We start from the raw sequence: 17,746 nt of genomic DNA, 5'->3' as shown, positions 1-17,746 counted from the left end.
TAGTTCCATCCATGTAGTTGCAAATGGCAAGATTTCATTCATTTTGATTGCCAAGTAATACCCCACTGTATGTATGTATGTGTATATGTATGTGTGTGTGTGTGTGTGTGTGTGTGTGTGTGTGTGTGTGTGTATACATACCACATCTTTCTTTAACCATTCAACCATCAATGGGCATTTGGGCTCTTTCCAAACTTTTACTATTGTTGATAGTGCTGCTATAAACACTGGGGTGCATGTGTCCCTTCAAAACAGCGTATCTGTATCCCTTGGAGAAATACCTAGCAGATGTAGTAGTGCTATTGTTGGGTCATAGGGTAGTTCTATTTCTAACTTTTTGAGGAACCTCCATACTGTTTTCCAGAGTTGCACCAGCTGCATTGCCACCAGCAGTGCAAAAGAGATCATCTTTCCCTGCATCTTCATCAACATGTTGTTGCCTGACTTGTTAATGTTAGCCATTTCTGAAAGGTGTGAGGCGGTATCTCATTGTGGTTTTGATTTGTATTTCCCTAATGATCAGTGATGTTGAGCATTTTTTCAGGTGTCAGTTGGCCATCTGGACCTTCTTCAGAGAAGTGTCTATTCATGTCTTTTCCCCATTTCTTCACTGGATTATTTGGTTTTGGGGTGGTGACTTTGATAAGTTCTTTATAGATTTTGGGTACTAACCCTTTATCTGATAGGTCATTTGCAAATATCTTCTCCCATTCCATCAGTTGCCTTTTAGCTTTGCTGATCATTTCCCTCACTGGGCAGAAGCTTTTTATTTTGATGGGGTCCCAACAGTTCATTTTTGTGTCCTTTGCCTCCAGAGAAGTATTGAGTAAGAAGTTGCTATGGTCAATGGGGCGCCTGGGTGGTGCAGTCGGTTAAGCGTCCGACTTCAGCCAGGTCACGATCTCGCGGTCCATGAGTTCGAGCCCCGCGTCAGGCTCTGGGCTGATGGCTCAGAGCCTGGAGCCTGTTTCCGATTCTGTGTCTCCCTCTCTCTCTGCTCCTCCCCCATTCATGCTCTGTCTCTCTCTGTCCCAAAAATAAATAAACGTTGAAAAAAAAAATTAAAAAAAAAAAAAAGAAGTTGCTATGGTCAAGATCAAAGAGGTTTTTTCCTGCTTTCTCCTTGAGGATTTTGATGGCTTCCTGTCTTACATTTAAGTCATCCATTTTGAGTTTATTTTTGGGTATGGTATAAGAAAGTGATATAGGTTCATTTTTCTGCATGTCACTGTCCCGTTTTCCCAGCACCACTTGAAGAGACTGTCTTTATTCCATTGGATATTCTTTCCTGCTTTGTCAAAGATTAGTTGGCCATACGCTTGTGGGTCCATTTCTGGGTTCTCTATTCTGCTCCATTGATCTGAGTGTCTGTTTTTGTGCCAGTACCATACTGTCTTGATGATTAAAGCTTTGTAATACATCTTGAAGCCTGGGATTATTCTGCCTCCTGCTTTGGTTTTCTTTTTCAAGATTGCTTTGGCTATCCGGGGTCTTTTGTGGTTCCATACAAATTTTAGGATGGTTTGTTCTAGCTCTGTGAAGAATGCTGACGTTATTTTGATAGGGATTACATTTGAATATGTAGACTGCTTTGGGTAGTATTGACTTTTTAACAATATTTTTCTTCCTATCCAGGAGCATGGAATCTTTTTCCATTCTTTTGTGTCTTCTTCAATTTTTTTCATAAGCTTTCTATAATTTTCAGTATACAGATTTTCCAACTATTTGGTTAGATTTATTCCTAGGTATTTTATGGTTTTTGGTGCAACTGTAAATAGGATCAATTCCTTGGTTTCTCTTTCTTTTGCTTCATCATTAGTGTATAGGAATGCAGCCAATTTCTGGACAATGATTTTATATACTGCCACTTGGCTGAATTGATGGATCAGTTCTAGCAGTTTTTGGGTGGAATCTTTTGAGTTTTCCATATAGAGTATCATGTCATCTGCAAAGAGTTAAAGTTTGACCTCTTCCTGGCCAATTTAGATGCCTTTTATTTCTTTGTGTGGTCTGATTGCTGAGGCTAAGATTTCCAATACTATATTGAATAACAGTGGTGAGAGTGGACATCCCTGTCTTATTCCTGACCTTAGGGGGAAAGCTCTCATTTTTTCCCCACTGAGGATGATATTAGTGTTGGGTGTTTCATAAATGGCTTTAATGATCTTGAGGAATGATCCTTCTATACCTATTTTCTTAAGGGTTTTTATCAAGAAAGGATGCTGTATTTTGTGAAATGTTTTCTCTGCATCTATTGAGAGGATCATATGGTTCTTGTCCTTTCTTTTATTGATGTGATGAATCACATGGATTGTTTTGCGGATATTGAACCAGCCCCACATCCCAGGTATAAATCCCAGTTGGTTGTGGTGAATAATTTTTTTAATGTGTTATAGGATCTAGTTGGCTAATATCTTGTTGAGGATTTTTGTATCCGTGTTCATCAGGGAAAGTGGTCTATAGTTCTTTTTAGTGGGGTCTTTGGTTTTGGAATGAAGGTAATTCTGACTTCATAGAAAAGTTTGGAAGTTTTCCTTCCATTTCTACTTTTTGGAACAGCTTCAAGAGAATAGGTGTTAACTCTTCCTTAAATGTTTGGTAGAATTCCCCTGGAAAGCCATCGGGACCTGGACTCTAGTTTTTTGGGAGATTTTTTATTACTAATTCAGTTTCTTTCTGGTTATGGGTCTGTTCAAATTTTCTATTTCTTCCTGTTTCAGTTTTGGTAGTTTATGTTTCCAGGAATTTGTCCATGTCTTCCAGGGTGCCCATTTTATTGGCATATAATTGCTCATAATATTCTCTTATTACTGTTAGTATTTCTGCTGTGTTGGTTGTGATCTCTCCTCTTCCTTCTTGATTTTATTTATTTGGATCCTTTCCTTTTTCTTTTTGATCAAACTTGCTATGGGTTTATCAATTTTGTTAATTCTTTCAAAGAACTAGCTCCTGGTTTCAGTGATCTGTTTTTTGTTTTGTTTTGTTTTTGATAACATTGATTTCTGCTCTAATCATTATTATTTCCTGTCTTCTGCTGGTTTTGGATTTTATTTGTTGTTCTTTTTCCAGCTCTTTAAGGTATAAGGTTAGGTTGTATATCTGAGACCTTTCTTCCTTCTTTAGGAAGGCCTGGATTGCTATCTATATACTTCCCTCTTATGACTGCCTTTGCCATGTCCCAGAGGTTTTGGGCTGTGGTGTTATCACTTTCATTGGCTTCCATGTACCTTTTAATTTCCTCTTTAACTTCTTGGTTAGCCCATTCATTCTTTAGTAGGATGTTCTTTAGTCTCCAAGTATTTGTTATCATTCCAAATATTTTCTCGTGGTTGATTTCAAGTTTCATTGTGCTGTGGTCTGAAAATATGCATGGTATGATCTCGAACTCTTTGTACTTGTTGAGGGTTTATTTGTGTCCGAGTACGTGATCTATTCTGGGGAACGTTCCATGTGCACTTGAGAAGAATGTATATTCTGCTGCTTTAGGATGAAATGTTCTGAAAATATCCATTAGTCCTTCTGATCCAGTCAACTGATAATTGTTTTAAGTCTGACTACCTTGTTTTGACAAGCCCTCTTCTCGATCAACATTTACTCACAAAATCAGTGCTGATTCTTACTAAATTCCTAGGTGAAAATAAGCAAATTAAAAAAAAATACAACAGATACTATGGATTAGTCAAAGAAAACCCAAATAGCTCAACATATTTATATATGTTGTATTTGTGCACATATGTGTGTGTGATACGCTGTTTTAATGTGTCAACTTGACAAAGATGAACTGTATTATTTTTTCTAGACTTACTTTTCTTATATGTTTCTCATTAGGGGAGGCCACAAAGAATTCTTGGAGAGCTGGAAAGCAAAGGGATGCAGCAGCCATTTTGTAGCAGAAATACACATTGTTGCTGATTAGCAGATTCACCTTATTAGTGTAAAGGGGAAGCTGGGCATGTAATAGCACTCCCTTCTCAAGATCAACCATCAGCTTCTCTCATTCCTCGACCAGGTGTGCTTATCTTTGTGACAAAGGGCCCTAGCATATACAGAATACTCTTGTACCAGACTTGAGTCCCACTGGGGCTCCAGCTCATGCTTGTGGGTTCCAGGCTGCCCTTGATTTTTTCCATTTGCATCCAACTTCCTTTCCTGACTACCTACGGACTCTGAGCTCTGGCATGAGATGTGGGGATAACAGTAAGACCAATTTCCTGTAACAAATGCATTAACATATATGTATATTTATAGCTCCTACTGGGTCTGCTCCTCTGGTTGGGTCCTAAGTGATAAGTATATGTGCATGTGTTCTCACAACTATCTTATGAAATAATTTCCTGTTTTATCCCCATTTATCAAAAAACTTGCATAAGGATGCATGGCAAGTAAGTAATGCAGTCAGGATCAGAACCAGTAATATAAGCTTTATTTTTAAAAAAAGAAGAAAAAATTGACCTTTGGCACAGTAACCCACTTAAGTATAACCTACCAATACATAGTAGGTACTCTCAAGATGTAATTTTTCCCTTTTGAGGAGACTTTCCACACCAAAATGTCTCAACTAACAGTGCAAGATTCCTTATGAACTGTATAGAGTATGCATCCACTAAACTTGCACATAATGAACAAGAAACACAGTCAATGTTTTGTTTTTGTTATCATTGTACTGCTCTCTCAAGGTGAACCAAAAATGAATGATTAATCACCTGGTTATATTTGGCTTTATTTATGGAATCTCACACAATCAATAATTTATTGCTCTCTGGAAAAAGTAACTCACAGACACTGAAAATGTAATGTTCTTTCCTTCCAGAAATAAAGAGAACATGTACTTGATTTTTTGGAGATAACAGGGTAGCAGATGAGTGTGAATTTGACATTGACTATGAAACCACCTAATCTTAAGTGGCAGAAAAGCCGCAGTGACATTTTGGGAGTTTTTGGTTTTACCCATTCAAACACAAAAAGCTCATTTCTAACTAACGTATAAAATAAATTCAATGAATGGCATCCATTAACTAGCAGTGACAGTACTGTTTTTATTTTTTTGTTTATTGTTTGTTCTTTTTTTAATTAGAATTTAACTTGCCTAGAAATAATGGAAATAAAGTATTTAACATGGCCATTGACTCTAATTGTTCTCATGTTCCATCATGTTGATTTTTTTCTTAGGCCAATTTAACAAGGACAAGTTTATGGCATTTTTTACTCATTATTTTTGGTTTCTTATTTCATTGTCAGAGAATCATTTAAAATAAAGGAAAAATGGGTATTTTCCCCTGATGAAGGCAAGTAAGTAGTATCATATGTGGCATGTTGTACAAAAGGAAAGCTGAGAGATCAGGCAGAATGCAAGGCATATAATCTAAATGTCTCACAACAGCAAACAATACACGACAATTTCACACATTGGGGCACCTAAGTTAAATTAACTTGGGTTCCATGATTCTGTCCAGAGACACCCTGGCAGCGGTAAGATACAGCTGGTCATGCAATATTTCCCCAGAAAATTCTCTGTATGTGCTAAAGACAGGGAATCAAGAAGAATGGGTTTAGAAGAGAGAGAGGGAGAGAGAGAAGGGTAGTGGGGAGAGTGAAAAGGAATGTTCATTGGAAAACTTCATTCAGACTTCATTTTCAGGACTCTATTCAGACTCTTGTCTATTTCTTTTTTTTTTTTTAATTTTTTTAACTTTTTTATTTATTTTTGAGACAGAGAGAGACAGAGCATGAACGGGGGAGGGGCAGAGAGAGAGGGAGACACAGAATAGGAAGCAGGCTCCAGGCTCTGGGCTCTGGGCCATCAGCCCAGAGCCCGACGCGGGGCTCGAACTCACGGACCGTGAGATCATGACCTGAGCTGAAGTCGGACGCTTAACCAACTGAGCCACCCAGGCGCCCCCAGACTCTTGTCTATTTCTGTGCCAGATTGCTAGCCATAGTGAGACCTAAACCCAATCCTGCAGCTAACTGTGATAATGATGGTTCTCTCACTAGCAAAACCAGGAGGATAAAATCTGTGGGGCCTATATCACAGCTTGTTTCACTACTTCCTTCTCTAACTTCACAAATCCCACTTTCACAGCTTCAACCCACTATTTCAAGGAGTGACTTCCGCGTGGAATGGGTCCTACTTGCCTTATAAGGTATTATAACCCCATAGCCTGGCACATGGGAGGAATAATTATTTACTTACTGAAAAAGTTATTTTTTTAATTAACGAATAAGTTAATCAAAAAAGGATTATGTATTTTATTGTTTGTTTCAGAAAGGGCGGATCTACATTTAACTTTGCATCTGAATTCATCTTTTTTTTTTTCAAATTAAATGCCTGCTTTCACACTTCACTATAATCCTAAAAGGAGGCACATTAGAATTTGTTTTCAGTTACTGATAACAATTATAGATTAACACTAAGCGGTGGCAGAGGTCCAAACAGCTACATCAAAAAGATATATGAAGGTGGAGAAAGTATTGTCCATTTTAGTACCAATGATAGCATACTCTACCCTTATAAAGACAAAAAAAAAAAAAAAAGAAAGAGAACTTCTTGGCATTAAAAATAAACTTACTTTCATGTTAAAATGTTTAAAAGTAAAACAATAATGTGGGTAAATGGAAGATAGTAATGATTTATTTCCAATGATTTTGGCAGTTGTTGATGGTCTTAATTATATAGTTATTTTCCATTTTGTGCTATATTAATGAACTTATGATATTTTAATTGTAATTTTTTTCCTAGTTAACTTTTGTCCTCTGATATGTGTCTGCTAGTCTGTGAGATGATATATCTCAGAACAGCATGCCTAAATGCCACCTGTAAAAGCAGCAGGAAAGCAATATAGTGAGGAACAAAACAGCAGGTAAGATACTGTTTGTGTAAGTGCCAGCTACTTATTTGTTAAAGCTAATGAGGTGTAAAAGGTAATGCGACTTATCCTCATCTTGTCCGGAATCTGGAGGCAAGTTGAGAAGTCAGTCCCAAGAGTAAAGGATGGAAAATTGCCTAGAATGAATAAAATCAATGGACAACAGGAAATAATGACATTTATGTCCTGAGTTTACAATAACCAGGTGCCAAGTTAGTAGAAGAAATTTTGGCCGTATGTGATTAAAGGAGTTTATTCTCTTAAGTTTTAATTTAATGCCTATCAATGCTGAAGAGAGATCTAGATGGATGTGTGAAGTTTCTCTTTTTTTTTTTTTTTTTAATTTTTTAACGTTTATTTATGAGACGGGGAGGAGAGGAGCAGAAAAAGAAGGAGACACAGAATCTGAAGCAGGCTGCAAGGCTCCAGGCTCCGAGATGTCAGCACCAAGCCCAAAGTGGGGATCAAACTCACAAACTGTAACATCATGACCTGAGCCGAAGTCAGATGCTTAACCAACTGAGCCAACCAGGTGCCCCTGAAGTTTCTCTTTGAAGCAGGGCAGTGAGGAGTGCAATGTGATGGTTCCATCTTCAGAAATTAAAGCCCCAAAGTAAAGTGAGGTCTTATCTCATTTCTTATCATCAGCAAAATCAGGAGATATTGTGAGATCAAGTCCTAAATATTTTTTTTAATTTTTTTGGTAATATTAGAAATTATCTCTTTTTGCTCCAGTAAGATACATCTGTGCTTACTCTTCATAAAATCAAACTCTATTAATACATATTAAGGTAACAGAGGCAATACTAAAAAAAGAGTGGTGTGTGCAAGTTTGTAATTCTCTGTGTATCACCTACTCACTATTGGGGATTTCATAAAAGAGTCTTAAAGATAACATGGTTTGAAAATTCAAACCTCTGTTGATAGACATTTTTTTCTTTAATTCTCCTTTTGTAGCTCATAATTCTCAAATTTCGGCATACATTTACACTATGGAAGTTGTATATATAAAACCATGTATACTTTGAATGGTTTAAAATGCTTTATTTTGGCCCACATGCAAACTCTTTGGCCTAATTCCATCTAAAATGCAATCTAGGGATATCTGGGTGGCTCAGTCTGTGAGTGTCTGACTCTTGATTTTGCCTCAGGTCATGATCACAGTTTGTGGGTTCGAGACCCATGTCCGGCTCCACATCAGCAGTGTGGAGCCTGCTTGGGATTCTCTCTCTGCCCCTCCCCTGCCAGCACTCTCTCTCTCTCAAAATAAATAAGTAAACCTCAAAAAAAAAAAATAAATAAAACACTAAAATCCATCCTAGGTTGTGTGAATCTGGGAACAAAAATTTAAGAATTTTACAAAATCCCTAAACCTTTACAATGCTTTCTCACTTTTGTAATTCTAGAAATTACGGACTTGGCTTACATGATTTTAAGCAATGCCTTCGAAATTCCAAAATCCATACAACAGGCCATTGAAGGCTGAAGGAACACACAAACAGACTTTCTCTTTTGAGGAAACTTCAGGTCTGTTTTTAAGGCCTTTCAACTGACTGAAACAATTACCCCCACCCCCCCACCCCCAGATAACTGGGGACTACAATCTAGCGAAAGCGACACATGAACTAATGCAACTGTTATTTCCTGCAATAGTAGAATAAATTATATTTTTTCCAAGGAACAAGTAAATGATACGGATGACTTGTTTTATAGAGCATGTAGAATGGAAACCATACTTTGTTTTTCCCATATGTTTTTGGAATAATAATTTGTTCTTTGAAGGACCATGGAGTGTACTTGCATTTTTATTACAAGTTTTAGCTTGTATCACAGAAAATTTCAAGCATATATTATAATGCAGACAACAATACAATAAAGCCCGATGTAGCCATAATCCAACTTCAGCAATTATCAACATTCTGCTAGTCTTAATATACTTATACATATGTACTCCTGCCTGGATTTGATTCTCAATCTAAGGAAAGTATGAGGAAATTTACCTGGTTGAGAGAATAGCCGAGTTACGTTTTTCATTTCAATCCAGATGATAACCCTCGTGAGTACAAGATGGTCAGAATAAACTGCACGACTGTTTTCTTTCTATTTTAACTTTTTCCCCCCTGGCAAATGTAGTTGAATTTTATGACACCACCATTTACTGAATGTATGTAATTTTCCTACTGAATAATAATATATTAATAAAATACTAGAGAAAGACAACAGAGAGTAATAAGAAACCTAGGTAGATAGTAGGGTTTTTCACCTGTTATTTTTTTAAACAAGGTAATTTAAAAGTATATGAAAATAATCCTTTAATAATATAGCAAAAATAAGGTTAGTGTTTGAAATGGCATTGGAAAGTAAGGTGGGAGACAAGACAAGAAATTTACTTATTTATTCTTTGTAAGTTTTCAGGCTACAGCACAGTTGATGAAATGGTGGAAAGCCACATTGCTTTTAGCCAGTGCTGTATTGCTTTAATGTAAAACTCATGCTCAATTGCCATTTTCCCTCTGAAGATTTAAATGAGCCAATGGATTCTGAAAAATGGCCTGGCAGTGAGTCTAACAAAGTTACGGTGTTAACAGCAGTTGAGATCTCTATTTTGTACCAGAAATAGGTATGTTAGAGTCCATGGAGAAGGGAGGGGAGGGGAAGGGAGAGGCTCCTTAAAATTATTTAGTAACAGAAATGAATGCCACATGATTATTACCCTTGTCTTAGGGAAATATGCATGATAATGTATTCATTATTGATTCTTTCTCTGTAGGACTCCTGCTTTGGCTCATTGCTCATTTTAAATGGCTCAGTAAGTCACAAGAGTTGTCAGTGCTTCCTCACTTAGCTTTACATCATTTGTTTACTGCATCTGCTCAATAATAGTCTGCTTTATGAATGAGCTCCTATAGATTGTGAGGATTTAATGCATAACACAGGTGTATATTAAATCTGTTACACACATGTCATGACCACAATGGAATTGTTTGGAGACAACTATAGATAACTGTGCATTATTTTATTTTGTATCCCAAAGGTTTAGCATGGTTCCTAGAACACAGTATGTACCCTATGAATGCTTATTGAATGATGAATCTGCAAATGAATGAATGAAATAAAAATACAGGAAAAAAAAAGCTGATTTTAAAACAAAACTGCACAGTGGCATACACTGATGTTCTCTGCCTGAAAATCAAAATAATTTACAATGAAACCTCCTCTTCAAGGACTAGCTTGATTCTCATATTCTTCATAGGTCTTACTTCATCACTTCATCAAATGTTATTATATCCTTTGATTAATTAGCTGCCACTTTAGAGTAACTTAGTTGGAGAAAGATAAACAAATGACGCCTTAAATAATCATGTATAAATAGAAAAATAAGACCAATATAATTCTTGGTTTGCACTGTGTTTTACCTTTAAAAAATTCAATATTAATGTTCGTATTCATGTGCATTGAACTTACATCACTACTAACCATGAGTAGAAGTTCCCCAAGCACCTTGTAAACAGGATACACAGCAGGTTCTCACCACGAGGCAAATCTGTTCGAAATATAAAATTTTACAAGACCCCATTTAAAAATTTCCCTGTTTTAGAAAGACTCTTATTTCAATTAAGTATTTTTCTATGCAACAGACATACACTTGAGAGGGGATAAATATTGAGCAGAAGTTAGCATTTTTCACATTTGAGGGCTAACACTGGAATGACAGCAATCTTTTTTTTTTTCAAAAACAAAATAAAAGATACAATAAGTCACATCAATATATTTAAATTTATGTTTTAAAATAAATTAGAGTAACTATTAGTTCTCTCACTATTCCTCCAAAATTTTTGTGTTAAAATCCTATATTAATTATTTCTAAAAACGGTGTATTTGTTTTGATATGCGTGAAATATATCTGCATCATGAATTAATCTGAGAAAATTTCACTGGAGTCGTGCCAAAGCCACATTCATTGATTAACCCATTTAATCCACAAATATTTATTGATATGCTAATTGCTGGGTTTAAATAGCTTTTATTTCTTAACCACCCCTGCACTGCCTTTGGACCAGAGCCCTTTCCTCCGGACCTTACCTCGCTGCGCCCCTTGGAAGAGGAACCGCTGAACTGTGACTCGAGTGGGAGTAGGGTAGCAAGGCCTCCACCAGAACTGGGGCTTGCTTCTTAGGTGGGGTGCGCCAGACGTTTTTATGGAAAACACAGAGAGAAGGAGCCTCGGGGACCCACGTTTCCCGGCAGATTCTCCTCCCAGGATTCCCCTGGCATTCCCCTGGAACTCGTGAGATCCCGCGAGATCCACTTCCTCTGGGAAGAGCCGCGAGTGGAAGAACTAGCAGTAACTTGTTCCTGATTCCTATTTTCTGAGCCGCCCCTGACGCAACGCGCCTCCAACCCTATCTTTTCCTGCCCCTCCATCTGGTTTCTCCTACTCTCTCTAAACACTGCGTGTCCTACCTTAAGAGCTCCAACTGCTACATTTTCCTTCCTTGGAAACCGCACACTCCACCCACCACCTGGACCACGCCCAGTGGGGGACAAAGGGCTTCACCTGTGGTGCCGCCCCTCCCCCAAAAGAAAAGAACAGGGAAGACAAATGGAGGTGAGGGATGGGGTGAACAGGATAAGGAAGAAGTATTGTGTCTTCACTATCTAGCCCTACAAACAGATCAAGGAATCAGAACTCTGGTGCATGGTAATAGCAGGCAGTTCATGCTGGGACAGGGTGGCAACTCCCGGTCTGGGTCTAAGGCATCATTCTCCACCATCTGAAGGCAAGGGGGACCTAGTAGATGTTGACACAGGTAGAGAAGTTTCTGATGTTGCTCAGGTAGCACAGTCATTAATGAAGGTCCATTTCAAATCCAAGGGCCCCAAAAAGTAGCAAATCTTTTTGAGACAGTAAGTACTCTTGATGTTTCCATGTTTCTTGATGTAAATAAGATAAAACATCCAGAATTCTAAGACCTGTAGTAAAAACTTACCTAGAGTGATTTCCACAATAATTGCACTAAACACAATTGCAAGTTTAAAATATGAATTTAATGAGATGACTTATCAAGGTTTTCATGAGATCACAACTAAGGTGCTGAAGATTGTAAATTACCATGTGAATTTGCACTTGATTATTCTTTGAGAAATCACAGATGCACCTGCTTTACAAAACCAATGAGATCATAAAAATACAAGTTTTCTAAACGTCTTTCATCTCTAACTCCTCCCTTTAGATACACCCTCATTGCAACTGTTTTTGTTTTTGTTTTTGTTTTCCACTCATGATTCTGACTCATCTTCTGTTTAGCCTCTTATTCTAGCTTTCAGGCAGTTGTCTATATCATATTCTCAGCTACATGGATCTGGTCATATAGGTGCGAGGTGGAAGTGAAGATGCAGGTTTTCCTGTTTATAGATCTTGTAGTCTTTAAAAGGAAGAAAAGCAAGATGGGATTAAAGAGACGCTGTCTCATGATGCAACTTCAGAGTGAGAAAATTAAAGTCTGTAGGCTAACATACTTTTCTGCTAATTCTGACAGTGTTGATTCTTCTTGGCATAATACCCACTGTCGTTATGATTACACAACCTCTGACATTTTGCTTTGTTCCTCCAAACTTGGTATTGACCACTACTACAGAAGATAGAATACTAAATATCCTTCCTCAGGAAGGAAGTAGAAAAAGAAAGACTGGAAGAAAATCCCATCCTGCTAAAGAAAGAAAATCTTTAAAAGTTATCCTCAGAAGAGGGGTGCCTGGGGGACTCAGTGGGTTGAGCATCCCACTTCGGCTCAGGTCATGATCTCACAGGCTCAGGTCGTGATCTCACAGTTCGTGAGTTCGAGCCCCACATCGGGCTGTGTGCTGACAGCTCAGAGGCTGTAGCCTGCTTATCATTCTGTGTCTCTTGCTCTCTCTCTCTGCTCCTTCCCTGCTCACATGCTGTCTCTCTCTCTCTCTCATTAATTAATTAATTAATTTTAAAATTATCCTCAGAAGAGACCTTTGGGATAGTTATACTTAATTACAGTAAGTTTATTATGCTTTATAGAAGAATAGATGGACTAAAGAAGTTGCAAGTAGGCCACTATAGCCTGCTTTAGTCCTCAGTTATAGAAGCAGTTTTAAAGGAAGCATTTTTGTTTTAATTACTAATACAGAGACGCAGTGCAGTTGAGCCATTGCAAAAGTGGCTATGTTTGTATACAGGTGGGTGACCTGGTTGAGAATCACTGGCTGAATCTGCAGGGTAGCTTCTGGGAATACTTGCCTGGATGAGGGATTCAAATAAAGACACAAAGATTAGATTGTGCTGTGCAAATGCTTAGTCTCCAGCTGAATGTTTCCATTAGGCTTGCTGGGCAACTGAGATATATATGACTTCCTAAAGGATCATAGCCCCATCACAATGAACCATTTAAACAAGGAAGCTTTGTTTTCCTTATACACACAGAAATAATTGACTATTTTTGTCATAATTGTGCTAGTTTCTCATCAGGTGAATATAATAAGGGCTTCTGAAGCATAGCAAGATAACCTACAAGTAGGTAATACTGAGAAAAAGTGAATATGCTCCCCTCCCCCTTTTGCTGATCCTTATGTAAGTCAGGTGGAGTGAAGGAATGTTGAGGGGGTAATTAAGTCTCTAATACCAGTAATAAACCTTTCAGACCAATCCATATAGAAAATTTCACATTCTCCTCTAACAACTAAATGACACAGGTCTTGAGGATAAAACAGAAGCTTAATAGATAAAGAGTCTAGACGTTGATTAATAAGGAAGCTCTCTGAAATGGATAACAGATTTCATTTGGAAGTGAGTTTTATCTTTATCTTTTAAAACTAATGGCAGAATTTCTTGCTAGAAATATAGAGGTGCTAGCTACAGTGAATTTACATCCTATTTCTTAATCAATGAAATTTAAACAAAAGGAATAGATAAAACAGGTGAGCTTTTTCTGCTAGATTGCAAATAGAGTTAAGAATGAAAGGAAGGGAAACAGGTGAAAGTACAAGCCACAGAAATAAATCGTGTCATATCTAATTAGTGCAAGTAACTAATTGAAAATTGAACCAGTGCTAGAATAAATCCAGGACCTTTACTTGTATATCATTAAAACAGTGTAATCAAAATAGCTTTGGGGAGGATTAATAGTCAGAACATTTAATGGTACAGTTTTAAAAATATCAGCATTTGAAAAATCATTTCAAAATAATCAACAGGGATTGAAAGATGCTTATTTATTTTTGACAGAGAGTAAGAGAGTGTGAGCGGGGGAGGGGCAGAGAGAGCAGGAGAGACAGAATCCAAAGCAGGTTCCAGGCTCCACGCTGTCAGCACAGAGCCCAATGCAGTGCTCAAACTCAGGAACCTTGAGATCATGACTTGAGCCGAAGTTGAACACTTAACTGACTGAGCCACCCAGGCATCCAGATGTTTATTTCTAATTATTAACACTCCATTACTTCAAATAATAATGGTAAATAAAGTTAATTCCCATGTTAATAGACATGACTTCTATGGATAAGAATTCTGAGGGGTGCCTGGGTGGCTCAGTCTTTTGAGCATTGGACTCTTGATTTCAGCTCAGGTCATGATCCCAGGGTTCAGGACATGATCCCAGGGTCATGATATGGAGCCCACGTCAGGGTCCACACTGAGCATGGAGTCTGCTTAAGATTCTCTCCCTCTACCCCTCTCCCCACTCATGTGCTCTCTCTATATAAAATAATTAAAAAAAACAATTTTAATTGCCACTAAAATTCAAATAGTATATTTTAGTATTAAACTTCATGGAATACTATAGAAGCATCATCATTAGAAGTTCCTTTCTACAATTGGGTTATTGCTTTTAAAATATTCAAGACAAAACCACACTGTTGTTGCTGTCTGGTTAGAAATCAAGACATACAAAACCTTAAAAAAAAAAAAAAGGATGTGAGGGCAATCTGGCAACATCTGTCACCCCATGGGTCAATTTGGCTGATGTGACTGGCTAGGCTGGTGTCCCCTTCCTCCCTCACCACTCCCTGTACATCCTTCCTGAAATTGCAGGCTCGGTTGAAGAGGACCATCTTTCCTGATAGAGGAGGATTGTTCTTTGGTCAAGGGTATGGGATTAGCTGCACTCCCCCACTAGAACTTCCCAACAGCCTCTCAAGGTCCATTTGTAGTGGAACATAAGATAGTCAAGCTTCCAGGATTCCAGACACATCCAAATGAGGTGCTGTATGTGGCAGTCTGCCATTCTTTAAATTAAAAGAAAAAAAAAAAAAAAAAAAAAAAAAAAAGAAGAGAAAAAAAGATGCTCTGGACTGCAAGTCCTGGGATGAATCCAGTTTTCCAGCTTTCTCTTGAACTGAACAACACCGAAATGACATATCACACTGCTGACTGTGAGGTGTGTATTCTCTTTCTTTTATCCCTTTGAAACAAAAATTGTAGAATAGTTATATTTGGAATGGAAATTACAGAAATCAACAAATATAGAAATTATATGTTTATAAAAATTATGGTATATTTCAGTCTTTTGAGTAGTCACAAAAGTGGTGTCTTTTAAAATGACTTTTATTGTTGTTTATTTTTCATAGTACAATATAGTTTTATTTGCTAAAGATTTTCCCAAGCTTGCTTTTAGGGACAGCTTGTGCACAATATATAATTCTAATTTAAGTGTCATATAAAACCATTGTTCTTATTATTAATATTATTATAACAAAACTTATTTGAAAAGTAAGTAAGAACAGATATTTGCTCTCCTTTCTTTATTGTGGTGGGGTTGGAGGAGTTTTTTGTTTGGTGAGATTGCCATAAGCATGAAAATCTTTTTACTCCTTTCTCATCTGTTCTCAGAGAAAATAAGAAGCTCTTTTACTTGTACAGAAGCAAGAAAACAAAGATTAAACAGGAAATAATTAGAAATTCTGAATCAACAAGAAAAAAAATACTTATATTGGAGTAACCAACGTGGATATAATAAAAATTAGTTTCCTGGATAAAATTCTTGTTTAGGAAGACTTCATTGGATGTTTAGGATGGATGAGACCTATTTCATAAGTCTAACTCCACCCACTTATTTTTCATAAACACAAGCCCAAATTTTAATAAGTTTCCTAATTTTAAGGCCTTTCATCATAACATAGTTTGACTTTACATGTGAGGTAATATATTTGAAATATATGATTGTTTCTGATAAGGATTTATTATCCAAAATGTATAAATAACTCTCACAACTTAAATACAAAACACAACCCAATTAAAAAACAGGCAAGTAACTAAAATAGACTTTTTCCAAGTAAGATGTACAAATAGCCAAGAAGCACATGAAAAGATGAAATGACAATCAAAAGCTCAATGAGGTACCATATCATATCCACTATGATGATTATAATCAAAAGGTCCATTGCTGATGGGAAACCAAAATGGTACAACCATAGTCACTGTGGAAAACCGTTTGATGGTTCATCAAATAGTCAAACATAAAATTACCAAATGACCTCCACAATTCCACCATTAAATCTATACATGCTCTCCCACAAAAAAATTTAAAATAGATACACAAACAAGTACATGTATATGCATGTTAATAGCATTACTATCCAAAATAGCCAAAAGGTAGAAACAGCCTAAAAAATCTATCAATGGGTGAATGGATAAACAAAATGTGGTATATACTTGCAATTAAATATTATTCAGCCTTAAAAAGAAACAAAGTACTGATCCATGCTACAATGTGGATGAATCTCCAAAATATTATCCTAAGTGATAAAAGCCAGGCACAAAATTCCATATAGTGTATGATTCAATTTATATGAAATATACAAAAATATAAATCAATAGAGATAAAATACACATTGATGGGTGCTGTGCTTGAGGGTCAGCGGAAAATGAGAGAAACCATGTAATGGTTATGGAGCTTCACTTTGGAATGGTGGATATTTTGGAACTGGATAGAAGTGTCATTATAAGAAACTGCAAATGTGCTAAATGCCACTAAATTGTTGCATATTAAAGAGTTAATTTTATGTCATGTGAATTTTGTTGCAGTAGCATCAGTATGTAATACTTCCTCTAAATATTTCATCATACTTCAAGAGTATACTAACCTGGTATACTATATATCTGTCTTTTTCTCATTATGTTTATTGATTGTAATCAATACAATGTCTAAGTATTGAATTTACCTGCCTGACTGAAGTGATCATTGATGTAAATACATGACAGTGTACTGAGTCCATATTTACTAGAGATTACATACATAAAATGTGTGGAATTACTGCCTCTTTAACTGGTGTTAGCCTTGCATCCTAGATTGTAATATCAAAGAGTTAAATGCCTTAAATATCCACACTCTTAACTAAGAGGGTCAATTGGGTTATTAATTCTGCCTGTTCTTACAGTGAATTATTTCTAAGACCTACAATTCATCAAGGTATAAAAAATAGAGAATTTGGAAAGATATTGATGAAGAATGTTTCTTATGCCTCTCCTCACTTTCCCCAACCCAAGTAGGTGATGTCTTAGCTTCAGAGATATGGTGTGATGTTACTTCTGAATAAAAACTGGAACAGGAGACTTCAATAGAGTACTTTGAAATTCTATGGTACATACAAATAAATATTATGACCTAGCAGACTTTTTTTTTTTTAATTTTGACTTTCAAATATCAAAGAAACAGAGGAACAAACAATGGACACCAATGCCTATTCCCAGCAATTTACCCAAATTCTTTTTCATCTGTATACTTTGACAGGATAGCCTCATCCATATCTATCCATCCTTTACATGTAGGTGTTCAAGTATCTCACGACTTGTTTTGCAATTCTTATTTCCATGTTGATCTTAGTACCAATACATACAACTGTCATCTGGACATAAT

At 36.8% G+C, this 17,746-nt stretch overlaps 1 long non-coding RNA gene across 1 annotated transcript in view; it reads right to left on the bottom strand.

The window, feature by feature from the left end:
- Nucleotides 1–11,166, bottom strand: part of LOC121013582 (uncharacterized) — a 95,656-nt gene extending 84,490 nt beyond the window's left edge. Inside the window, exons 1-2 of the long non-coding RNA XR_005782789.1 lie at nucleotides 10,950–11,166; nucleotides 10,344–10,410 (exon numbers count right to left, since the gene is read on the bottom strand). This is a non-coding gene — a long non-coding RNA (uncharacterized LOC121013582). The remainder of the gene's footprint in view (nucleotides 1–10,343; nucleotides 10,411–10,949) is intronic.
- Between the last annotated feature and the right edge of the window lie 6,580 nt (nucleotides 11,167–17,746).

This window comes from Herpailurus yagouaroundi, unplaced genomic scaffold (assembly GCF_014898765.1).
Source record: "Herpailurus yagouaroundi ecotype Mexico unplaced genomic scaffold, PumYag 29, whole genome shotgun sequence".
Classification (NCBI taxonomy): domain Eukaryota; kingdom Metazoa; phylum Chordata; class Mammalia; order Carnivora; family Felidae; genus Herpailurus; species Herpailurus yagouaroundi.
Note: the sequence above shows the minus strand (reverse complement) of the source record. Positions and strands in the feature narration are given on the sequence as shown.